Here is a 22,375-nt window from a genome sequence, read left to right on the forward strand (position 1 = left end):
AGTTAGTGTTAAGAGGAAGAATATAATGTTTATAAACTAGTATAAAATTTTAGGGACATGTTACGATAATATATTGGAATATATTATCTTGGGGACATTGCATTTTCTTAAATATAATAGGTGCGGATAGAAACATTAATTTAGAAATTTTGTGCAAACTGATACGCGGACGAAAGACTGTTTATACCCTTCACCACTACTGTGGTACAGGGTATAATAAGTTTGTACATTTGTATGTAAAGCCCAGGACTGATACTTCCAACACCATAGTATGTGTCTAGACTCTAGAGTCTAGACCCATCCCTTAGTATACCGATCGACTTAGAATTAAATTCTGAGGCGAATTAGCGGATCGTCCTCAAATTTGGAACAGTGTCGTTTTCTGGCTCAAAGACGGTCCCTATTGATTTTGGGAAAAATCGGTTCAGATTAAGATATAGCAGCCATAACAGGTTGGCTGATAAGTCCCCGGTCTAACAAAGAAAAACACATTTTTTTGTCAAAAATCGTTTTTATTATTCAACATAGTTCCATTCAATAGCGATACAATGATTATAACGACCTTCGAATTTTTTGATACCATTTTGGTAGTATTCCTTCGGTTTTGCCTCAAAATAGGCCTCAGTTTCGGCGATCACCTCTTCATTGCAGCCAAATTTTTTCCCTGCGAGCCTCCTTTTGAGGTCCGAGAACAAGAAAAATTAGCTGGGGCCAGATCTGGAGAATACGGTGGGTGGGGAAGCAATTCGAAGCTCAATTCATGAATTTTTGCCATCGTTCTCAATGATTTGTGGCACGGTGCGTTGCCTTGGTGGAACAACACTTTTTTCTTCTTCATATGTGACCGTTTTGCCGCGATTTCGACCTCCAAACGCTCCAATAACGCCATATAATAGTCACTGTTGATGGTTTTTCCCTTCTCAAGATAATCGATAAAAATTATTCCATGCGCATCCCAAAAAACAGAGGACATTACTTTGCCAGCGGACTTTTGAGTCTTTCCACGCTTCGGAGACGGTTCACCGTCGCTGTCCACTCACCCGACTGTCGATTGGACTCAGGAGTGTAGTGATGGAGCCATGCTTCATCCATTGTCACATATCGACGGTAAATTCGGGTGTATTACGAGTTAACAGCTGCAAACACCGCTCAGAATCATGGTTGCCAGATTTTTTCGAGAGAGATCCCCAAAATGTCGAAATTATATCCCCGAAAATCCAAACAAAAATTATTTTGTCAAAATTTTATTTACAGGAAATTTTGTCAAAATTTTATTTCTTTAGAAAATTTTCTTAAAATTTTATTTCTATAGAAAATTTTGTTAAAATTCTATAGAAAATTTTCTCAGAATTTTATTCGTTTACAAAATTTTGTCAATATTTTATTTCTATAAAAAATTTTGTCAAAATTTTACTTCAACAGAAAATTGTGTCAACATTTTAGTTATGTCGCAAATATTACCAACATTTTATTTCTATAAGAAATGTTTAAAATATGTATTTCTATAGCAAATGTTGTGAAAATTTTATTTCTATAGAAAATTATGTCACAATTTTATTTATATAGAAAATGTAGTCAAAATTTTATTTCTATAGTAGCAAATGTTGTCAAAATTACATTTCTATAAAAAAAATTTGTCAAAATTTTATACGTTTGAAAAATTTTGTCAAAATTTTACTTCTATAGAAAATGGTGTCAAAATTTTATTTCTATAGAAAATTAAAAAAAAATTACAACAGATGTTGTCAAAATTTTGTTTTTATAGAAAATTTTGTCAAAATTTTATTTCTATAGAAAGTCTGTGAATTACCTTTTAGTTTGAGAGGAATATTTTGCAAAATCTACCTAAGCCCATAAACGTTATTGTACTTCGCTTTTATACTTTCTATAACAAATTTAATACTGTAATTGAAAGTGGAAATATCCCTAGAAAAATCCCCAAATCACGACTTTATCCCCAGTCAAATCCCCAGATCCCCAAAGTGAAAAAATATCCCCAACCACGAGAAAAATCCCCAGTTTGGGGAAAAATCCCCTAATCTGACAACACTGCTCAGAATCAACAACACGTTGTTGTTTTTGGTCAAATGAGAGCTCGCGCGGCACCCATTTTGCACAGAGCTTCCGCATATCAAAATATTGATGAATGATATGACCAACACGTTCCTTTGATATCTTTAAGGCCTCTGCTATCTCGATCAACTTCATTTTACGGTCATTCAAAATCATTTTGTGGATTTTTTTTATGTTTTCGTCGGTAACCACCTCTTTCGGGCGTCCACTGCGTTCACCGTCCTCCGTGCTCATTTCACCACGCTTGAATTTTGCATACCAATCAATTATTGTAGATTTCCCTGGGGCAGAGTCCGGAAACTCATTATCAGGCCAAGTGTTTGTCTCCACCGTATTTTTTCCCTTCAGAAAACAGTATTTTATCAAAACACGAAATTCCTTTTTTTCCATTTTTTTCACAATAACAAAAGTTGCTTCACAAAAGACGCTCTATCTTACAAACTAATTGACTTACAGGCGTCAAATTTTGACACAAATCATTTGAAGGTTGGTACTATATAAAAATAATATGCATTTAATACTAGCGACGCCATCTATGTGTCAGACCGGGGACTTATCAGCCATCCTTACAAGCAATATTTTGTTTGAACACAGAAAAAATATCACCATTGCACCGTAGTGCAATGGTTAGCATGCCCGCCTTTTATACACAAGGTCGTGGATTCGATTCCTGCTTCGACCGAACACCAAAAAGTTTTTCAGCGGTGGATTATCCCACCTCAGTAATGCTGGTGACATTTCTGAGGGTTTCAAAGCTCTCTAAGTGGTTTCACTGCAATGTGGAACGCCGTTCGGACTCGGCTATAAAAAGGAGGTCCCTTGTCATTGAGCTTAACATGAAATCGGGCAGCATTCAGTGATAAGAGAGAAGTTCACCAATGTGGTATCACAATGGACTGAATAGTCTAAGAGAGCCTGATACATCGGGCTGTCACCTAACCTAACCTAACCTATCCTAATTAAGAAAATGCGTGATAATGGTTTTTATTAAACAATAAATTGTTCCAATAAATAATTTAATTAAGCAATTTAATCGATATCGATAGCTACACAGAAAAAAAGTCTGACGTAAAACGGATGCTAAAATGAACTAATATTTATTGTAAAAATTTTATTTTGTTTTAGTTTATTTTTAAAATTTTGTAAGAAATTTTTCTTTAGTCCAAGAATGTCTCAAAAATTTTATGAACTAAATGGCAATAAAATTTCAAAGACATGCAAATTAGTTCAATTCTAACTAAAACAAAAGAAGTTTTTCGTTCACTTCTCAAAAATAGTAAGAATGAACTACAGCGTGGTTAAAATGGGAATGATTTGGCGCCAAAGATTTTTTCTTTATTTTTAGTTCTTTTTTTGCTTTTCGAGAAAGATGCATTTCGTAAATGGTGGTTAAAAATCCAAAAATGACGGAAAATTTTCGTTTATATAATAAATCTCAAAATTTGCAATACAATTTTCGCACGAGGTAGTTCATTTTTCCCATAATTTTTTTTATTTTATTTTGTGTGTAATCTTAATTAATTGTTTAATTTAATGATTTAATTGGATTGACGTTTAACAAAATAATTAATTGAATCAATGAAAAAGTAAATTGATTGTTGTAATCAAAATCAATTAAATTGTTAATTGAATCAATTAAAATGGATAATTGAAATCAATTAATTTTTTAATCAAATATTTTTTTATGCCCAATTAAAACTGAAACCATCATTTTAATGATTGAAGACATGTGAATTAAAAAATTAATTGGATGAATTTATTTCCAACCAAGAATGGCTTAAAAAGGAAGATTCCTGGCTTCACTTCCACCGCGCACTTGCCACCAAAATCTCCAAATTTCTATCCATTGGACTTTTGCGCCTACGGCATTTTGGAAAGTCACTGTGGTGCAATAGTGAGGATATGCTCCTTGCATACAAAGGGTCATGGGTTCATTCCCTGTTTCGACCAGAAACACACATGAAAATTTTTTTTAGATTGTAGGCTCACATATGATTACTAAATTTTAGATAGTACCACGATAATTCATTGATTAGAAAACTCTTTGGTTTTTTTATTGTAAGTTTCATTCATTTGAGATATTAAAAATTAATATCAATATTTTATGATCAATGAGCCGTTTACGCACGATAAGAAAATCCAATGTTTTTTTTTTACGTTTAAGGTAAAGAGTTCTTGTTTAATATCATTTAAAGATTGGGAAATTACTATAACGATAAAGTAAGCTAAATGGATTTGTAATATAAAACCATGATGTAGTTGGAAGGTAAAATGTATTATATTATCTATATGTAACACGTAAGGCAAGTGTTTTATTTCTATAGAAATACAATTTTTACTAAATTTTCTATAGAATAAAATTTTGACAAAATTTTCTATTGAAATAAAATGTTTACAACATTTTTTATAGAACTAAAATTTTGACAAAATTTTCTACAGAAATAAAATTTCCTCTAGAAATAACATTTAGACAAAATTTTCTATAGAAATAAAATTTTGACAAAATTTTCTATAGATATAAAATTTCAACAAAATTTTCTATAGTAATAAGAGTTTGACAAAATTTTCTATAGAAATAAAATTTTGACAAAATTTTCTATAGAAATAAAATTTTGATAAAATTTTCTATAGAAATAAAATTTTGACAAAATTTTCTATAGAAATAAAATTTGGACAAAATTTTCTATAGAAATAAAATTTGGACAAAATTTTCTATAAAAATAAAATTTTGACAAAATTTTCTATAGAAATAAAATTTGGACAAAATTTTCTATAGAAATAAAATTTTGTTGTTGTTTTTATTGCAGCTTAAAACCATACATTGCCTAAACTACAAGTGTAGCTTAACCAACAGAGGAAACGAATGTTTGTCAAATTTATTTGGGCAAAGCCCTATAGATTGCAAGATGGTTGGATGGGTGCACTTTTCGGAATTACCACATTCCTCATCAGCATCCTCTACTTGCAGCAAAACTATCAACCAATTATCAGAATAAATTCAGGCAGTTCATTAAACCCAACAATGAACCACACTTCAACCTCCCGAAAAAAGGTTTTGTATGATGGCCGGCTTATGTCGAAATAAATTCAAAACGAATATATCTCTTTTCCTATGCCACTGTCAAATCATCGATTTGAATTCAGTTGTCTGGGTTTATTTTGAGCAACATTTTCTATAGCAATAAAAATTGTGACAAAATTTTCTATAGAAATACAATTTTGACAAATTTTTCTATAGAAATACAATTTTGGCAAAATTTTCTATAGAAATACCATTTTTACAAAATTTTCTAAGAAATAAAATTTAGACACAATTTTCTATAGAAATAAAATTTTGACAAAATTTTCTATAGAAATTTTGACAACATTTAGAAATAAAAATTTGACAACATACAATTTTGACAAAATTTTCTATAGAAATAAAATTTTGACAAAATTTTCTATAGAAATAAAATTTTGACAACATTTCCTATAGTAATAAAATTTTGACAACATATTCTATAGAAATAAAACTGTGACAAAATTTTCTATAGAATTAAAATTTTCATAAAATATTCTATAGAAATAAAATGTTGACGAAATTTTCTATAGAAATGGAATTTTGACAAAATTTTCTATAGAAATACAATTTTGACAAAATTTTCTATAGCAATACAATTTTGACAAAATTTTCGATTGAAATAAAATTTTGAAAAAATTTTCTATACAAATAAAATTTTGACAAAAATTTTCTATAGGAATAAAATTTTGACAAAAATTTTCTATAGGAATAAAATTTTGATAAAGTTTTCTATAGAAATAAAATTTGGAGAAATTTTTCTACAGAAATAAAATTTTTACAAAATTTTCTGTAGCAATAAAATTTGTACAAAATTTTCTATAGAAATAACATTTAAACAAAATTTTCTATAGTAATAAGAGTTTGACAAAATTTTCTATAGAAATAAAATTTTGACAAAATTTTCTATAGAAATAAAATTTTGACAACATTTCCTATAGTAATACAATTTTGACAAAATTTTCTATAGAAATAAAATTTTGACAAAATTTTCTATAGAAATAAAATTTTGACAACATATTCTATAGAAATAAAACTGTGACAAAATTTTCTATAGAATTAAAATTTTCATAAAATATTCTATAGAAATAAAATGTTGACGAAATTTTCTATAGAAATGAAATTTTGACAAAATTTTCTATAGAAATACAATTTTGACAAAATTTTCTATACCAATACAATTTTGACAACATTTTCGATAGAAATAAAATTTTGACAAAATTTTCTATAGAAATAAAATTTTGACAAAAATTTTCTATAGGAATAAAATTTTGATAAAGTATTCTATAGAAATAAAATTTGGAGAAAATTTTCTACAGAAATAAAATTTTTACAAAATTTTCTATAGAAATAACATTTAAACAAAATAAAGAAATAAAATTTTGACAACATATTCTATAGAAATAAAACTGTGACAAAATTTTCTATAGAATTCAAATTTTCATAAAATATTCTATAGAAATAAAATTTTGACGAAATTTTCTATAGAAATGAAATTTTCATTTGTTTTGTTTTGTTATTGTTGGTTTTGTTCTTTAAGCATTGTTGTTGTTTTTTTATTTCAGCTTAAAACCATACATTGACTAAACTACAAGAGTAGCTTAACCAACAGAGGAAAAGAACAAAACCAACAATAACAAAACAAAACAAATGGAAAAAGAAGAGGAGGCACGCTCAAAATAAACCCAGCCATGTGAATTCAAATCGATGATTTGACAGTGGCATAGGAAAAGAGATATGTTTGTTTCGAGTTTATTTCGGCATAAGCCGGCTATCAATGTAAAACCTTTTTTCGGAGGGTTCAAGTGTGGTTTTTGTTGGGTTTAATAAACTGCCTGAATTTATTCTGATAATTGGTTGATAGTTTTGCTGCAAGTAGAGGATGCTGATGAGGAATGTGGTAATTCCGAAACGTGCGTCCATCCAACCATCTTGCAGTCTATAGGGCTTTGCCCAAATAAATTTGACAAACATTCTTTTCCTCTGTTGGTTAAGCTACTCTTGTAGTTTAGTCAATGTATGGTTTTAAGCTGAAATAAAAAAACAACAGAAATGAAATTTTGACAAAATTTTCTATAGAAATACAATTTTGACAAAATTTTCTATAGCAATACAATTTTGACAAAATTTTCTATAGAAATAAAATTTTGACAAAATTTTCTATAGAAATAAAATTTTGACATAATTTTCTATACAAATAAAATTTTGACAACATTTCCTATAGTAATAAAATTTCAACAAAATTTTCTACGGAAATAAAATTTTGACAAAATTTTCCATAGAAATAAAATTTAGACGAAATTTTCTATAGAACTAAAATGTTGACAAAATTTTCTATAGAAATAAAGTTTTGACAAAATTTTCTATAGCACTAAATTTTGACAAAATTTTCTATAGAAATAAAATTTTGCCCAAAATTCTCTATAGAAATAAGATTTTGACAAAATTTTCTAAAGAAATAAAATTTTGACAAAATTTTCTATAGAAATTAAATTTTGGCACAATTTCTATAGAAATAACATTCTTACAAAATTATCTAAGAAATAAAATTTAGACACAATTTTCTATAGAAATAACATTTTGACAAAATTTTCTATAGAAATTTTGACAACATTTAGAAATAAAATTTTGACAAAATTTTCTATAGAAATAAAATTTTGACAACATTTCCTATAGTAATAAAATTTTGACAACATTTTCTATAGAAATAAAATTTTGACAAAATTTTCTATAGAAATAAAATTTTGACAACATATTCTATAGAAATAAAACTGTGACAAAATTTTCTATAGAATTAAAATTTTCATAAAATATTCTATAGAAATAAAATGTTGACGAAATTTTCTATAGAAATGAAATTTTGACAAAATTTTCTATAGAAATACAATTTTGACAAATTTTCTATAGCAATACAATTTTGACAAAATTTTCGATTGAAATACAATTTTGAAAAAATTTTCTATACAAATAAAATTTTGACAAAAATTTTCTAAAGGAATAAAATTTTGACAAAAATTTTCTATAGGAATACAATTTTGATAAAGTTTTCTATAGAAATAAAATTTGGAGAAATTTTTCTACAGAAATAAAATTTTTACAAAATTTTCTGTAGCAATAAAATTTGTACAAAATTTTCTATAGAAATAACATTTAAACAAAATTTTCTATAGTAATAAGAGTTTGACAAAATTTTCGATAGAAATAAAATTTTGACAAAATTTTCTATAGAAATAAAATTTTGACAACATTTCCTATAGTAATAAAATTTTGACAAAATTTTCTATAGAAATAAAATTTTGACAAAATTTTCTATAGAAATAAAATTTTGACAACATATTCTATAGAAATAAAAGTGTGACAAAATTTTCTATAGAATTAAAATTTTCATAAAATATTCTATAGAAATAAAATGTTGACGAAATTTTCTATAGAAATGAAATTTTGACAAAATTTTCTATAGAAATACAATTTTGACAAAATTTTCTATAGCAATACAATTTTGACAACATTTCAAGTTTTGTCAAAATTTTATTTCTATAGAAAATTTTGACAAAATTTTCTATAGAAATAAAATTTTGACAACATATTCTATAGAAATAAAAGTGTGACAAACTTTTCTATAGAATTAAAATTTTCATAAAATATTCTATAGAAATAAAATGTTGACGAAATTTTCTATAGAAATGAAATTTTGACAAAATTTTCTATAGAAATACAATTTTGACAAAATTTTCTATAGCAATACAATTTTGACAACATTTTCGATAGAAATAAAATTTTGACAAAATTTTCTATAGAAATAAAATTTTGACAAAAATTTTCTATAGGAATAAAATTTTGATAAAGTATTCTATAGAAATAAAATTTGGAGAAAATTTTCTACAGAAATAAAATTTTTACAAAAATTTCTATAGAAATAACATTTAAACAAAATTTTCTATAGTAATAAGAGTTTGAAAAAATTTTCTATAGAAATAAAATTTTGACAAAATTTTCTATAGAAATAAAATTTTGACAACATTTCCTATAGTAATAAAATTTTGACAAAATTTTCTATAGAAATAAAATTTTGACAAAATTTTCTATTGAAATAAAATTTTGACAACATATTCTATAGAAATAAAACGGTGACAAAATTTTCTATAGAATTAAAATTTTCATAGAATATTCTATAGAAATAAAATTTTGACGAAATTTTCTATAGAAATGAAATTTTGACAAAATTTTCTATAGAAATACAATTTTGACAAAATTTTCTATAGCAATACAATTTTGACAAAATTTTCTATAGAAATAAAATTTTGACAAAATTTTCTATAGAAATAAAATTTTGACATAATTTTCTATACAAATAAAATTTTGACAACATTTCCTATAGTAATAAAATTTCAACAAAATTTTCTACGGAAATAAAATTTTGACAAAATTTTCCATAGAAATAAAATTTAGACGAAATTTTCTATAGAAATAAAATGTTGACAAAATTTTCTATAGAAATAAAGTTTTGACAAAATTTTCTATAGCAATAAATTTTGACAAAATTTTCTATAGAAATAAAATTTTGCCCAAAATTCTCTATAGAAATAAGATTTTGACAAAATTTTCTAAAGAAATAAAATTTTGACAAAATTTTCTATAGAAATTAAATTTTGGCACAATTTTCTATAGAAATAAAATCTTTACAAAATTTTCTAAGAAATAAAATTTAGAAACAATTTTCTATGGAAATAAAATTTTGACACAATTTTCTAAGAAATAAAATTTTGAAACAATTTTCTATGGAAATAAAATTTTGACAACATTTTCTATAGAATTAAAATTTTCATAAAATATTCTATAGAAATAAAATGTTGACGAAATTTTCTATAGAAATAAAATTTTGACAAAATTTTCTATCGAAATAAAGCTTTGAAATAAAGTTTTGACAAAATTTTCTATATATATATATATTCTATAGAAATAAAATTTTGACGAAATGTTCTATAGAAGTAAAATTTTGACAAAATTTTCTATAGAAATAAAGTTTTGACAAAATTTTCTATAGAAATAAAATTTTGACAAAATTCTCTACAGAAATAAAATTTTGACAAAATTTTCTACAGAAATAAAATTTTGACAAAATATTCCATAGAAATAAAGTGTTGACAATTTTTTATAGAAATAAAATTTTATCAATATTTCTTCTAGGAATAAAATTTAGCCAACATTTTGGTAATATTTCCTGTAGAAATGAAATTTTTACATTTTTTTTTATAAAATGCTGAATACATTTTCTATAAAGTCATTTCACCATTTTATGGAGCGTTTATATTGGTTGTTTTATATCACATACCGAGATAGTTTTTTGGTTCATCCAAAAATTCCCCTTTAAAGATATGGTGTGTATTAATACCCCCTAACAAAAAAGATATAACCCAGAGTCTACATTGCGGACAACACCCACTTAACTAAAGATCCTTTAAAGAGAATATTAAAGGATATTAAATATGTGATTACATTCAATATATTGGCAAAGTAACATCTGTGGCAAAAAACAAATTGACTAACAACAAACATTACCACCAAATGGCAAATTTTCCTTATCCCATCCGCAACCAGTAGTAACCGAGAAAAAAATTACATTTGTTTATTTGGGAATTTTTGTTAGGGAAATAGGATAACACTTTAATAATCCCCTTTCAACTTTAGCAAGAGCAGCATTAGCAAAACAAAAAATGTGTAAATGTGATATACAAACACACTTTGTTGGGAAAGTCATTAATAAACATTTTCACCAACGTTCCACTGAGGATGTGCTCAAAAAAGGACAATGCTATGACAAAACAATAACAGCGATTAGTATAAGAGGGCAGAGGGAAGGAGGGAGGATGAGAACTACTTTAAGCAAGGACATCAACAGAGTCATAACAACCATCAACCATGCCATGATGACTAATCATGACCATCGTTGTCAACCCGAACCAATAGCCATTGGAGGAATAAACATTTTTGGTCAGTTCCAGAGGGATTTTTTTATTTTGTTTTGTGTTGCAAGGATAATATTCAGCTGGATATGGGGATCTAAGAGGAAAAAAGAAAATCCCTCTTGGTAGCATCTGCTGCTTCAGCAGTGCATGTGGTCTATGGGTCGTTGCATTTGACCGAATTCGATAGATGATATGCTTTTTGCCATCATCTCCATTTGCTATGATGGCAAAGAGATGACGATGATGATGGTGGTGGCGGTGGCGGTGGTGGTGATGTTGCTGCTGCTGGTGATAATGGATGTCATCGCTTGGTTGGTTGATCCCGCATAAAAACTAATGCTTGTTTTTATTCTCCTTTTGACGCTTGGTTGTTTCGTTATGAATTACGACGCATTATGATTACAATTTCATTCCAATTCACTTCACTTCACCATTACTTGAAGAGGGGATCGCATAATCATCCATCCCCTGCAATCATGTTGAATGATTATGTCAATAAGTGAACGATTTTGAAATGTACTAACATCAAAAAAGGTCATTCATATTTTATGGCGAATGGAGGATGTAATAAAAATTTTAAATTGTTACCAATATTTGTGAGCTTTAAGAAAGGAAAAAAGTATTTCATCTTAAGAAAAATAATATTAAATGATTCTCAAATGCAGCAAGCATGTTCTATTATTTAAATGATAGAATTTGAGACCATTACATGGTCGGAAAAATCATGTACCTGACCATTCAATTTCCCAGCAAAAAAAGCGTCGCCACAAAAGTAATGAAAATGTTCTTTTTGGATCGGAAGTGGTGCAAAATTGATGCAGAAGCGATGAATTTAGCATGGGCTTGTCATAGGACGGAAGTCCACCATTTCAAAAGCCAGTGCACTTAATTTGCATCACTTCTTTCAATGTTTTGGTTGTAAATTAAAAAATTCTGTAATATTTTGTCAAATAAATTATTTTTAAAATTTTTTATAATTTTTAATGGATTCTAACGTTTGTTTGAAACGTTTGACCTCAAATATTTTCAAAAATTCTAAATTTTTTCAGATTGGATTTAGCATTTTTTCGACAAAATTTAAATAATTTGTACCAATTTATGAATTCTTAAACTGTTTTTAACCAATTTGAAACAAAAAAGTTAAAATTACCCATTAAAAATATGAAAAAAGCATGTTGTAAAAAATTTAATGAAAAGAACTTCTTGTGCAGTTAAAATAAAGAACATCGTTGGGAGTATATCTTCTGGAAGTGCTATTAAAGTTGTGCCTTTGGAAGAACTTCCAATTTTTTGCTGGGTTTTTTACTTTTTTGCAGAGAAAAAAGTATTTTGATAGGTTAGAACCATTACATGGCCATGTCTAGAACCATTACATGGCCATAAAGACCATGTACAATGTTTTCGTGACCATTTAATTTTTTACTTCTTTTGCAGCGAAAATAATTTTATAAAACATTTTGCGCGTCTCGCGTATGTAGATTGTTTCTTGAAATGGACGGAGAATACGGATTTACTGTGTTTTTTGTTAATTTATTAAGAAGTGGCACATGATTTTATATGAACGCAAAAAAAGGAAAATGTAATTGAAAAAAATGTACCTGGTTTTTGTTCTGCATATTGATATATGGTATAATATATTTTTTATTTGCAGTTACATGATGTCTGCGTTGGTACATTTGATGGGCACGACGTAAATTTGGAATGATTACTGGTTGTTGAAATTGAACCAAAATAGAGTGTGTAACAAATATATATGGCCGTAAGTTCGGCCAGGCCGAATATTATGTACCCTCCACCATGGATTGCGTAGAAACTTCTACGAAAGACTGTCATCCACAATCGAATTACTTGGGTTGTGGTATCTAAAAACGTTCTCTAAATTGTGAGTTAGTCCATACCTGGTATATATTAGACGAAAAAGGTATGTGTTAGGTAAATCTACAAATAATTACGAATCGATGTGGACTTTTGCACGGTACGTAGGGAGCCAGAATTGAAATATGAGGGTCGCTTATATGGGGGCTATATACAATTATGAACTTGATATGGACCAATTTTTGTGTGATTGGGGATCGATTTATATGTGGGCTATATATAACTATAGACCGATATGGACCTAATTAGGCATGGTTGTTAACGGCCATTTACTAGCACAATGTACCAAATTTGACTTGGATGAAATTTGCTCCTCCAAGAGGCACCAAAACCAAATCTCGGGATTGGTTTATATGGGGGCTATATATGATTATGGACTGATATGGACCACTTTTGGCATGGTTTTTAAATATCATATACTACCACGTACCAAATTTCAACCAGATCGGATGAATTTTGCTTCTCCAAAAGGCACCGGAGGTCAAATCTGGGGATCGGTTTATATGGGGGCTATATATAATTATGGACTGATATGAACCAATTCCTGCATGGTTGTTGGATACCATATACTAACATCACGTACCAAATTTCAACCGAATCGGATGAATTTTGCTCTTCCAAGGGGCTTCGGAGGTCAAATCTGGACCGATTTCGACCAATTTTTGCATAGTTGTTAGAGACCATATACTAACACCATGTATCAAATTTCAGCCGGATAGGATGAAATTTTCTTCTCTTAGAGGCTCCACAAGCCAAATTTGGGGGTCCATTTATATGGGGGCTATACGTAAAAGTGGACCGATATGGCCCATGTGCAATACCATCCGACCTACATCAATAACAACTACTTGTGCCAAGTTTCAAGTCGATAGCTTGTTTCGTTCGAAAGTTAGCGTGATTTCAACAGACGGACAGACGGACGGACATGCTCAGATCGACTCAGAATTTCACCACGACCCAGAATATATATACTTTATGGGGTCTTAGAGCAATATTTCGATGTGTTACAAACGGAATGACAACGTTAATATACCCCCATCCTATGGTGGAGGGTATAAAAAGTCCGATTAAATACGTATATAATTCAGTTTGACAAAGTTTTATATATATAAAAAAAATTGATAAAATTTTCTATAGAAATAAATTTTTGACAAAATTTTCTATAACAATAAAATTTTGACAAAATTTTCTATAGCAATAAAATTTTGACAACATTTTCTATAGAAATAAAATTTTGACAAAATTTTGTATAGCACTAGAATTTTGACAAAATTGTTAATAGTAATAAAATTTTGACAAAATTTTCTATAAAAATAAAATTTTGGTAGATTATTTTTGGGGATCGGCTTTATATAACAGGTTGGCTGATAAGTCCCCGGTCTAACAAAGAAAAACACTTTTTTTTTGTCAAAATTCGTTTTTATTATTCAACATAGTTCCCTTCAAGAGCGATACAACGATTATAATGACCTTCCAATTTTTATACCCTTCACCACTACTGTGGTACAGGGTATAATAAGTTTGTGCATTTGTATGTAACGTCAAGAAGGAAAAGTCTGTCTGTCTGTCCGTCCGTCTGTCTGTCTGTCTGTCTGTTCATGTATTTTTGTGCGCAAAGTACCGGTCGCAGTTTAAGTCCGATCGTCCTTAAATTTGGCACAGGGTCGTTTTGGGGAACAAAGATGATCGCTATTGATTTTGGAAAAAATCGGTTCAGATTTAAATAAATCTCCCATATATATCTTTCGTCCGATTTGGACTTATATGATCTCAAAAGCCAAAGTTTTGCCCTGACTTGCTTCAAATTTTGCACATGGAGTACGTTTAATAGTATCGGTATGTGTGCCAAATTTAGTTGAAATCGGTTCAGATTTAGATATAGCTCCCATATATATCGGCTCAGATTTAGATATAGCTGTCATATATATTTGTAACCGATCTGGTCAGAAATGACGTATGTATCAACCGATCTTCTTCCAATTTCGTATAATCGAGTATTTTGTGAGTCTCGTAAATGCAAAATATCATTCACATCGGTTCAGATTCAGATATAGCTTTCGCCCGATTTACACTCCTATGACGCCAGAGGCCATAGGACCGAATTACGTGAAATTTTGCACAGGGAGTAGAATTAGCATTATAAATATGCGTACCGAATTTAGTTAAAATTGGTTCGGATTTAGATATAGCTCCCATATATATCTGTCGTCCGATTTACACATATGACCACCGTAGATCAAAATTTTCCTCCGATTTACTTAAAATTGTACACAGGAAATGGAAATAACATTTTTACTATGCATACCAAATATAGTTGAAATTGGTTCAGATTTTGATATAGTTCGTCCGATACGAACTTATATGGCTCCAGAGGTCAAAATTTCACGCCGATTTACTTGAAGTTTTGTACAGAGAGTAGGACTAACATTTTTGCAACACATGCCAAATTTGTTTGAAATCGGTTCAGATTTAGATATAATTCCCATATATATCTTTCGCCCGATTTAGGTTCATATGACCACGGAGGCCATAGTTTCATTTCGAAAATTTTGAAGTTTTGTATTGAGCGTTCAATTAAAATTTTAGCAATGTGTGCCAAATTTTATCAAAGTCGGCTCAGAATTAGACAAAGCCCCCATATATATGTTCTTCCGATTTTAGCAAATATGGCCAAAATACCCACATGTTCCTTGTAAAATCGTGACTGTTAATTAGTATATATCGACCTATAAATCATAAATGCAGATTTGCTAAATTTTATGCAATTTAAATATTTCCGATATTTTTTACTAACATTGTGGTCCGTCCCGGTCATCAACCAATTTAAATTTTAATTCCAGACATTTTGTTAAAGTTTAAAAAATTTTGTCAAAATCGGTTCATATTGAAATATTTGTATATGGGAATATAAACCTTTATGTAGTTCCTAACAAATTTGAAGGTGCTAAGATGTTATTGATATACATAGTAGTGTAGGGTATAATATAGTCGGCCACGCCCGACTTTAGACTTTCTTTATTTGTTTGATACCATTTTTGTAGTACTCCTTCGGTTTTGCCTCAAAATAGGCTTCAGTTTTTGCGATCACCTCTTCATTGCAGTCAAATTTTTCTTCTTCGAGCATCCTTTTGAGGTCTGAGAACAAGAAAAAGATGTGGAGAATACGGTGGGTGGGAAAGCAATTCGAAGCCCAATTCATGAATTTTTGCCATCGCTAACAACCATGCCAAAATTGGCCCATATCGGTCTATAGTTATATATAGCCGATCTCCAAAAGTAATCTATCAAAATTTTATTACTATCGAAAATTTTGTCAAAATTTTATTACTATAGAAAATTTTGTCAAAATTTTATTATTATAGATTTTTTTGTCAACATTTTATTTCTATAAAAAATTTGGTCAAAATTTTATTACTATACAAAATTTTGTCAAGATTTTATTTCTATCGAAAATTTTTTCAGACTGAATTATTTACGTATTTAATTGGCCTTTTTTTGTTTAATTACCCCGTATGGACGGACTACCTTACAATTGAGAACACGGTGTTAAGAAGTTTTAAGATACCTTACCATCGGCAAGTGTTACCGCAACCCAAGTAATTCGATTGTGGATGACAGTCTTTAGTACAAGTTTCTATGCAATCCATGGTGGAGGGTACATGAGATTCGGCCTGGCCGAATTTACGGCGTATATACTTGTTTAGTGTTAAATTTTATCCCGCAGGGTTTGTTTTTTCGTTGGGTGAATGTTTCTTACAATCATCGTGTTATATTCAAAGTGGGTCTGAATGTTGCAGTAGCAGTAGCACTTAATCTATAATTCCTATGATGCCCAACAATATTTTTTTTTTAATTTGATATAGCATCCAATAATGTGGGAGGTCAACTCTATAGTTACATTTAATTGCTCCTACAATCATAAACATTAGCTTTACCTCCATCAATTTCTCTTTAATTTATATGAGGAATTTCTCTAGGGCTTTGTTTAATTCATCTCTTTTTTGATTGCTTCAAAAATAATTTTTACAAAAATTTTTATATGTTTTTAAGTGAATTCATTTGCAACGCCATAATATTTCTCTTAGTTAAATAAAGACTCAGTAGTCTTGTCAATGTCTAATAGAAAATCACAAGAATGAAAATTTCAGCTCATTTATGGATTTTTTTTTTCTTTGGTAAAATTCATAAATTTTATGACTCTCACATAAATTCCAACTAGATGATTGAGTTAATTTCACATTTTATTCATTTAATAAAATTAAATATTAATAATTTTCCAAATAAGAAGTTTGCTCAAAATGAACTAATTTCATTAAAAACACAATTTTCGTCTGAAAAAGAGATTATAGTCCATTACGAGGAACCTTCTCATTACATGAGGGTAGATTTATTGGTTCATTTATTTTGTGTGAAGACCATTTCAAATGGAATAGATATTAAATGTTCTAGGAAGCATTTAAGTAACATTTTAAGATGGTTAAGCATTTGGTCATGTCCTATACTCTGGGGTCTTTTGAGGTAGAATACAGTTGGAGAAATAGGTTATTGAATTAAATTGAGCAACAAAGATTTTCGAAAAGATATGAGAGTTATGGAAACCTGAGTCGAGTCTGGTATATACTGGGTGGCTGTTATGTACTACAATCAACTAAACACGGAAATTTCATATTTTTATACCCTGCGCCACACTGTGAAGCAGGGTATTATAAGTTAGTGCATATTTTTGCAACACCAGAAGAAGACGAGATAGACACATGGTGTCTGTGGCAATAATGCTCTGGGTGGGTCTCTGAGTCGATCTAGCCACGTCCGTCTCTCTGTGAACACATTTTTGTGATCAAAGTCAATCAAAGTTTTCTTTTGACACAAATTATAGAAACAATCGTGTAGTCGCTTATCAAAAATTCGGATTAGTTTGCTCTAAACGAAAATACTTTATACGGAAGGGGAATTTCGTTTGTCTAAAATTTCATTCCGAAGGAAAATATTTTTTCTTTGGGTGTACACTCAGGAAGTTAAATCGGTCTTTATCGATGCCTTGCCAAATGGACCGGTAAAAATAAATGCGATACATAATTTTGAGGGCCTAAAATTCCAGTATATTCCAGTATATTTTGTGCAAATCGAATAAAAACTGCGGTTTCTAGGAGCCCAAGGAGTTAAATCTGGAGATCGGTCTATGTGCAGGCTATACTAAAACATGGGTCGACATACACCATATTCGGATGACCTATTTGTGGTCAGCCGGATTCCAGAAGTCCTAGAAGAAGTAGTTAGGTCTATATGGGGGCTATACCAAAACATGGACCAATACTCACCACCTCTTAATATTCCTCAAATACCTCTAGAACCCCACTTTCAAACGAATTGGGTGAAAACTACGAATTCTAGAAGCCTAAGAAGTAAAATCGGGAGATCAGTCTATATAGGGGCTATACCAAAACATGGACCGATACGGACAATTTTCGACACACTTCTTTATGGTCCTAAGATACGTCTATATTTCTAATTGCCGGCAAATTAGATAAAAACTACGGATTCTAGAAGCCCAAGAAATAAAGTCAGGAGATAGGTCTATATGGGGTCTACACAAAAATATGGACCAATAGGCACCATTTGCGACATACCTATTTGTGATCTTAAAATACCTCTAGATTTTCAATTTTAAGCAAATCGTTCATAAAATATAGTCTCTAGACGCCCAAGAAGTAAAATCGAGAGATCGGTCTATATAGGGATTATACCAAAAAAATGGACCGATACACCTCAATTTCGGCACACATATTTGGGATTCCAAAATAAAGGGTGATTTGTTAAGAGCTTGATAACTTTTTTTTAAAAAAAACGCATAAAATTTGCAAAATCTCATCGGTTCTTTATTTGAAACGTTAGATTGGTCCATGACATTTACTTTTTGAAGATAATTTCATTTAAATGTTGACCGCGGCTGCGTCTTAGGTGGTCCATTCGGAAAGTCCAATTTTGGGCAACTTTTTCGAGCATTTCGGCCGGAATAGCCCGAATTTCTTCGGAAATGTTGTCTTCCAAAGCTGGAATAGTTGCTGGCTTATTTCTGTAGACTTTAGACTTGACGTAGCCCCACAAAAAATAGTCTAAAGGCGTCAAATCGCATGATCTTGGTGGCCAACTTACCGGTCCATTTCTTGAGATGAATTGTTCTCCGAAGTTTTCCCTCAAAATGGCCATAGAATCGCGAGCTGTGTGGCATGTAGCGCCATCTTGTTGAAACCACATGTCAACCAAGTTCAGTTCTTCCATTTTTGGCACAACAAAAAGTTTGTTAGCATCGAACGATAGCGATCGCCATTCACCGTAACGTTGCGTCCAACAGCATCTTTGAAAAAATACGGTCCAATGATTCCACCAGCGTACAAACCACACCAAACAGTGCATTTTTCGGGATGCATGGGCAGTTCTTGAACGGCTTCTGGTTGCTCTTCACTCCAAATGCGGCAATTTTGCTTATTTACGTAGCCATTCAACCAGAAATGAGCCTCATCGCTGAACAAAATTTGTCGATAAAAAAGCGGATTTTCTGCCAACTTTTCTAGGGCCCATTCACTGAAAATTCGACGTTGTGGCAGATCGTTCGGCTTCAGTTCTTGCACGAGCTGTATTTTATACGGTTTTACACCAAGATCTTTGCGTAAAATCTTCCATGTGGTCGAATAACACAAACCCAATTGCTGCGAACGGCGACGAATCGACATTTCACGGTCTTCAGCAACACTCTCAGAAACAGACGCAATATTCTCTTCTGTACGCACTGTACGCATTCGTGTGGTTGGTTTAATGTCCAATATATATATATATATATATATATATATATATATATATATATATATATATATATATATATATATATATATATATATATATATATATATATATATATATATATATATATATATATATATATATATATATATATATATATATATATATATATATATATATATATATATATATATATATATATATATATATATATATATATATATATATATATATATATATATATATATATATATATATATATATATATATATATATATTTCGATGTCTTACAAACGGAATAACAAAGTTAATATACCCCCATCCTGTGGTGAGGGTATCAAAATCGGGAGATCGGTTTATATGGCGATTATAGCAAAACATGGACCGATATGGTCCATTTTCGACACACCTCTTTATGGTCCTAAAATAACTCTAGATTTTCTATTTCAGGCAAATCGGATAGAAAATACAGTTTAGAAGCAAAATCGGGAGATCGGTCTATATGGGGGCTATACCAAACCATTGACCGCTACGGACCATTTTTGACACACATCTTTATGGTCACAAACTACCTCTAGATTTCCAATTTCAGGCAAATCGGATACTAAATACAGTTTTTAGAAGCCCAAGAAGCAAAATCGGGAGATCGGTCTATATGGGGGCTATACCAAAACATGGACCGATACGGACCATTTTTGACACACCTCTTTATGGTTGCAAACTACCTCTAGATTTCCAATTTCAGGCAAATCGGATACTAAATACAGTTTTTAGAAGCCCAAGAAGCAAAATCGGGAGATCCGTCTATATGGGGGCTATACCAAACCATGGACCGATACGGACCATTTTCGACACACCTCTTTATGGTCCTAAAATACCTCTAGACTTTCAATTTCAGGCAAATCGGATAGTAAATACAGTTTCTAGAATCCCAAGAAGCAAAATCGGGAGATCGGTCTATATGGGGGCTATACCAAAACATGGACCGATACGGACCATTTTCGACACACCTCTTTATGGTCATAAAATACCTCTAGATTTTCAATTTCAGGCAAATCGGATAGAAAATGCAGTTTATAGACGCCCAAGAAGCAAAAGCGGGACATCGGTCTATATGGGGGCTACATCAAAACATATACCGATGGGCACCATTTTCGGCACACCTTTTTATGGTCCTCAAGTACCTCTAGATTTTCAATTTCAGGCAAATTGGATAAAAACTACGGCTTTTATAGGCACAAGACCCCAAATCGGGAAATCGGTTTATATGGTGACTATATCAAAACTTGGATCGATATAGCCCATCTTCGTACTTGACCTGCCTGCATTCAAAAAACGAATCTGTGCCAAATTTCAGGACGGCGCTATCAGGAGCGCGCTATTATTGAAGGCTGTAGCGTGATTACAACAGACAGATGTACATGCTTATGTCGTCTTAGAATTTCTGCCCTATATCGTCTTAGAATTTCTCCCTTTATATAGTCGGAAATCGATATTTCGATGCGTTACACACGGAATGACAAATTTATTATACCCCTATCACCATTCTATGGTGGTGGGTATAAAAAACATGTTATAAAAAAATGAATGAAAAGACCTGTGTAGTTAAAATAAAGAACATCATTGGGAGTACATCTTCTGGAAGTGATTTTAAAGTTGTGCTTTTGGAATAAATTCCAAATTGTTTTGCTGGATATCTATCGACCGACAAATCATAAATTTTGCAAAGTTGCCTCAAAATTGGTTCATATTTAAATGTTTCCTCTATTTTTTACTAACATTGTGTTCCACAATGCATTAGCCGGCTTAAATTTAAAGTCTATAAATATTGTAGAACTCTGTCGAGATCCAGATGAATCGGGCAGCACTCAGTGATAAGAGAGAAGTTCACCAATGTGGTATCACAATGGACTGAATAGTCTAAGTGAGCCTGATACATCGGGCTGCCACCTAACCTAACCTAACCTAGCACTCAACACATTGGACGGATTTGATATGGCGTCGAAAATGTGGATCTACAAAGTGGTGCAGGATATAATATAGTCGGCCCCGCCCGACTTTAGATTTTCCTTACATGTTTATTTTGCTATAAAAGGTCATAGGATCAACAATTAAGAAGACATTTTCATCTAAATATGACCAAGAAAATGAAAATGAAGACATAAACTAGTTATCTAAATTATCATATAAAAAAAAACTCATTATAAAATATCCATTTTTATTACACGTGTAGAAAATTTAGTTTATTCGAAAAAAATTCCTTTAGGTCTTTAACATTACACGCTCCATCCCCTTAAACATTAAGAGTAATATTCATCGACCCTACATCACAAAACCGCCATCATAATGATGGTGATGATCCTAATCTACACCCTCTTAATAACAATCTGTTTTATTTTCTAACTTTTTCTTTGGTAAGTTTTATGGAATTTCTAGTTAAGTCCTGTTGCAATTTAAGAAATGAGGGATATGCCATGCCATCATAAAGAAAATATCAATCGAAACGTTTTTGTAGATGGCATGAGTGAAGGTATTTCCCTTTCTAGAAAGGGGGGAAAATGGCATTAAAAAAGAAACCTCTCATAAGGACGACATTATACAACAG

This window comes from Haematobia irritans, chromosome 3 (genome assembly GCF_050003625.1).
Source record: "Haematobia irritans isolate KBUSLIRL chromosome 3, ASM5000362v1, whole genome shotgun sequence".
In the NCBI taxonomy this organism is placed as follows: Eukaryota; Metazoa; Arthropoda; class Insecta; order Diptera; family Muscidae; genus Haematobia; species Haematobia irritans.